The sequence below is a fragment of the Myotis davidii genome, unplaced genomic scaffold, assembly GCF_000327345.1.
Source record: "Myotis davidii unplaced genomic scaffold, ASM32734v1 scaffold648, whole genome shotgun sequence".
NCBI lineage: Eukaryota > Metazoa > Chordata > Mammalia > Chiroptera > Vespertilionidae > Myotis > Myotis davidii.
The window spans coordinates 328,512-333,871 of NW_006299603.1; the positions used below are offsets into that span (position 1 = coordinate 328,512).

Sequence of the window (5,360 nt, forward strand, 5' to 3'; positions counted from 1 at the left end):
CCAGTGCCCGCGACCTCCCTGCAGCCAGGGGTCCCAGCCGAGGGGACGCGGAGGGGATCACCACTGGGCTGTCGCCTGGCCCCCTGTCGCCTCGGCGGCTGGGTATTGCCGGCCGGGGTTGGGCCCCTGCGAGCGCCCGGCCCTCTGTTTTTTGCTTCTTTTGGACAAGAGACACCTTCACTCCTGTTCCCCACGGTCCCGTCCCTGTGCCCACAGCTAATAGGCTACATTGGAGACAGCGTGGCAGGGGTGTCAGGATGGCCGAGTGGTCTAAGGCGCCAGACTCAAGGGACTCCCTTACCTACGGGTGTTCTGGTCTCCGCATGGAGGCGTGGGTTCGAATCCCACTTCTGACACATGACTTTTTTCCACCCTCATTCCCAGTCCTTTCCCCTCAGGAACCAATGTTTTCTGTTGTTCACGGCTTGTTTTTCCGGGTCTGCGGTGGCTGGGAGGTGGCGAGGGGAGAAGAGGGCGGCGGTCTAAAACGTCTGAAGTCCATCCAATCAGAAGCACGCCTACAATTTGCGTCACATAACAGGAACTTAGCTTATCAGACAGGGTGCAGCTACTGCCTCCCTGGTGGTCTAGTGGTTAGGATTCGGCGCTCTCACCGCCGCGGCCCGGGTTCGATTCCCGGTCAGGGAAGGAGTTTTTTTTTCCTTTCATTCATCTTAAAAGTATAAAATATCTTTGATAACTTTCTTTTTTGGAAGAACGTTATTATCAGAGGTTAGCGTTATTGTGGCTAATGAACTTCCACTGTGTGTCAGGCGTTGTTCTATTTCTACAGTGTCTTAACTAGGATGAGTTTCACAGTGTTTCCTTCTCTGATTTTTTCCCACAAGTCTGACATGGGTTGGCATTACTTCTTCAAATGTTTGGTAAATTTTCTAGTGACTCTATATGATTCTGTGCTTTCCCCCTCCCCCCTCCCCCCCGCCCAAGGTTCCTTGATATATGAAGTTGGGATTTTTATTTGAATTTTTAATTGGTTTTGTATTTTCTTTTAACGTATTTTTTTAATTGATTTTAGAGAGAGAGGAAGGGAGAGGGATAGAAAGATAGATACATCGATGAGAGAGACATGAATCGAGGCCCAACCAGGGCATATGCCCTGAACGGGAATTGAACCGGAACCTCTTGGTTCATTGGTCCACACTCAACCACTGAACAACACCAGCCGCGCTGTTTTGTATTTTTTATTAATCATTCTTTTAAATTTTATTTGGCCATTTTTTGCTTATTTTTCTCTTATTTGTTTGATGTTATTTACTAGGTATTTAGGTAATTTGTAATTTTTTTCTAGTTTCTTATTAGGTCACTTTATTTTCCTTAGTGTTTTTGACATTTTATTTTTCAATTATGGTTAACATTCAGTATTATTTTGTGTCAGTTTCAGGTGTGCAGTAACTAGATAATTATATATGTTTTACAAAGTGTTTCCACTAATATTTCCAGTACCTGACTATATATAGTTATTATTGACTACATTCCCTATGCTGTTTTTATTTTTATTTTTATTATTTTTTACACATGTCCCCTTTTTTCCCCATTGACCCTCTCTAGCCCACTCCCTCCCTCCCCATCCCCAGGCCTTCAGCACCCTATTGTCTGTGTCCACGGGTTATGCATATATGCATACAAGGTTTTTGGTTGATTACCTCCCACCCACCCACCCTTCCCCACCTTCCCTCTGAAATTCTGCACTCTGTTCCATGCTTCCATGTTTCTGGATCCACTCCGTTCATCAGGTTATTATGTTACTTAGATTCCACATATGAGTGCGATCATGTGATACTTGTCTTTGACTAACTTATTTCACTTAGCGTGATGTTCTCCAGGTGTACTAGGGTTCCCCCACCCCTTTTTAAAAAATATATTTTTATTGATTTCAGAGGAAGAAAGAGGAAGAGGGAGAGAGAGAGATAGAAACATCAATGATGAGAGAGAATGATTGATTGGCTGCCTCCTGCACACCCCCTACTGGGACTCAAGTCTGCAACCCGGACATGTGCCCTTGACCAGAATCAAACTCCAGACCCTTCAGTTCACAGGCCGATGCTCTATCCACTGAGCAAGCCCTGCTAAGGCTAAGGTTTCCTTTCCTTCACATCCTGGCTAGCACTTGTAATTTGTTGATGGTACCCTAGGCTGTTGTTATATCCCATGACTATTTTGTAACTACCAATCTGTACTTATTAATCCCTTCACCTTTTTCACCCAGTTGCCCAACCCCCCTTAATTCTGGCAACCATGGTCTGTTCTCTGTGTCTATGAGTTTGTTTCAGCTTTCTTTGTTCATTTACTTTGTTCTTTAGATTCCACATGCAAGTGGAATCATATGGTATTTGTCTTTCTCTAATTGACTTATTTCATTTACCATAATATCCTTTTGGTCCATTCATGCTGTTACAAATGGTAAGATTTTATTCCTTTTTATGACTGAGTAATATTCCACTTTATATATGTACCACAACATTTCTATCCAGTCATCTTTTTTATTTATTCTATTTATTGGGAGACTTTGGTTGATAACATTATATAGGATTCAAATGTACAATACTATCAAGGTCAAATCTTCTTCCATCACCATATATTCAGCCACCATACCCTTTCTCTCCTGCTTCTGATAACCTCCATGGTGTCATCTGTGTCTATTAGTTTTTGTTTGTTTGTTCTTATTTGTTCATTTCTTCCTTTCAGTTATATATTTTACACCTGAGTGAAGCCATATGGTTCTCAACTTTTCTGTATAAATTATTTCCCTTAGCATGATATTCTCAAGTTCCATCCAAGTTGTCACAAATGGCAGCATTTCATCTTTTTTTATGGCTGATGAATGGAGTGGAGTAATAATCCATTGTATGTATGCACCATATCTCCTTTATTCTGTCATCTATCAAAGGACATTTTTGTTGTTTCCATGTCTTGGCCACTATGAATAATGCTGCAATGAATATGGGGGTGCATATATCTTTGCGAATAAATGTTTTCAAAATTTTCAAGTATATAACCAGAAGAGGGGTTGCTGGGTCAAATGGTACGTCTATTTTTAATTTTTGAGGAGCCTCTATGCTGCTTCCCATAATGAGTGCACCAGTTTACATTCCCACCAGCAGTAACTGAGGGCTCCCTTTTCTCCACGACCTCTTCAACAGTTATTATTCACCTTGTCGATAATGGCCTCTAACAGGTGTGTGGGGATATCTCATTGTAGTGGATTCACATTTCCTTAAAAGCTAGTGAAGATGAGCATCTTTTCACATATCTGTTGGCAATTTGTATGTCTTCTCGCGGAAGTGTCTGTTCAGGTCCTCTGCTCTTTTAAGATTGGATTGTTTGTTTGGTGTTGAGTAGTGAGTTTTTATATATTTCGGATAGTAACTTCTTGTCAGAGCTGTTTGCAAATATCTCTCCCATTTGGTTGGTTGCACTTTTGTTTCTGTGGCTATTTCTTTTGCTATGCAGAAGATTTTTACATTGATACAATTCCCCTTCATTTATTTCTGCTCCCCTTGAGTTTGGGGTCAAATTCATAAAATCTTCTCTAACACCAAGGTCCATAAGTTTAGTAACTAGGTTTTGTTTTAAGTAATTTATTGTTTCAGGACTTGCTAGTATATTAGATTTTTGTCCATGTTGAGTTAATTTTTGTCCATGGGGACAAACAGTCGTCTAGTTTCATTAGAAAGCATGTGGCTTTCTAATATCCCCGGTACCACTTATTGAAGAGGCTTTCTTTTCTCCATTGTATATTTTTTAGTCCTTTATAGATAAAGATTTGCCCACATATATGTGGTTCTATTTCTGGGCTCTCAATTCTGTTCCATAAGTAGGTTTGTTTTTTTCTGCCGATACCATGCAGAAACAACATCATAAGTGGATATGAAAGGACAGAACGGAACTGATAGCTGTGTCCCTAACTCCTCTTCCAAGAAAAAGCCGCTGAACGTATCAGTTACTCAGCCTGCCCTCATCTCAGCCAATGGGAAAGCGAGGGAAACTAGCCCAAGGCCAAGAGTATGCTAGCCACCCCTCTGTCTTTGTGTAACCAGACCCTAGCCGCACCCTGCCCTTGCGCCACTAGCCCCCAGGCCCTCTCTCAACCAACCAGAATTGGCCAAATCAGTGGTCAGAGTGTGCCCCCACCCTCCGACCCCAAGCCCTATAAATTCTTTGTTCTCTTGGGACTCCGGGCCCTCTGGCATCCTACCGTTGCGCCGGGGGAGGCAGAGGGACCAAGCTCAGCTTGAATAAAGACTCTATGCTTTTGCATCGGAGTTGGCGCTCCCTGGTGGTGTCCTTCGGGGGACCTTGAAATCTGGGCCTAACAGATACAATGCTTTTTCTGCATCTGTTTCAATTATTGTCGCTTTGTAGTATAATCCGAAGTCAGAGAATGTGATACCTTTGGATTGTTTTATTTTCTCAAGATTGCTTTGGCTCTTTGGGATCTTTTGTGGTTCTATACCAATCTGATGATTTTTTTGTTCTATTTCCTTAAAAAATGTCATTAGAATTTTGAAGGAGGATTACATTAAATCTGTGTATTGCTTTGGGTAGCATAGGCATTTAAACTATGTCGATTCTTCCAGTCCATGAACATGGAAGACCTTTCCTTTTCATTGTGTCGTTTTTCTCTTTAACAATGCTTTGTAGTTTTCAGTATATATGCCTTTCACATTTTTTGTGAGGTTTATTTCAGAGCATTTTATTCTTTGTGTTGTAAATGCAAAAGGAATTGTTTTTCCCACTTCATTTTCTGACATTTCATTTGGTATTTAGGGACACAATGGATTTTTGTATATTGATTTTTATTCTGCAAATTAACTATATTCATTTATTTTTTCTAATGGTTGTTTTTGGTGGAGTCTATATGGTTTTTTGTATAAAGAATCATGCCATCTGCAAAAAGTGATACTTTTACTTATCCATTCCCAATTTGGATGCCTTTTATTTCTTTCTTTTGCCTGATTGCTCTGGCTAGGACTTCCAGCACTATGTTGAACAAGAGTGGTGAGAGTGGGCATCCTTGTCTTATTCCTGATTTTAGAGGAAAAGCTTTCAGTTTTTCTCCATTGAGCATGATATGGTTGAGGGTTTGTAATATACGGCCTTTAGTATTTTGAGGTACTTTCCTTCCATACACATTTCATTGAGTGTTTTAATTATGAGTGGATGTTGTATCTTACCAAATGCCTTTTCTGCATCTGTTGATAAGATCACATGCTTTTCACCCTTTGTTTTGTTAATGTGGCGTGTTACACTGATTGATGTTCATATGCTGACCCATCCTTGTCTTCTGGAATGAGTGCCACTTCATCATGACGTATTGTTTTTTCAATGTACTCTTGCAT

At 40.9% G+C, this 5,360-nt stretch overlaps 2 non-coding genes across 2 annotated transcripts; both read left to right on the forward strand.

Annotated features, from left to right (window-relative positions):
• Nucleotides 1–251: 251 nt before the first annotated feature.
• Nucleotides 252–356, forward strand: TRNAL-CAA. The gene is made up of 2 exons: nucleotides 252–289; nucleotides 311–356. It is a non-coding gene; the product is annotated as a tRNA-Leu (tRNA).
• Nucleotides 357–576: 220 nt separating this feature from the next.
• On the forward strand, nucleotides 577–648 carry TRNAE-CUC. Its single transcript has one exon. It is a non-coding gene; the product is annotated as a tRNA-Glu (tRNA).
• Nucleotides 649–5,360: the final 4,712 nt, after the last annotated feature.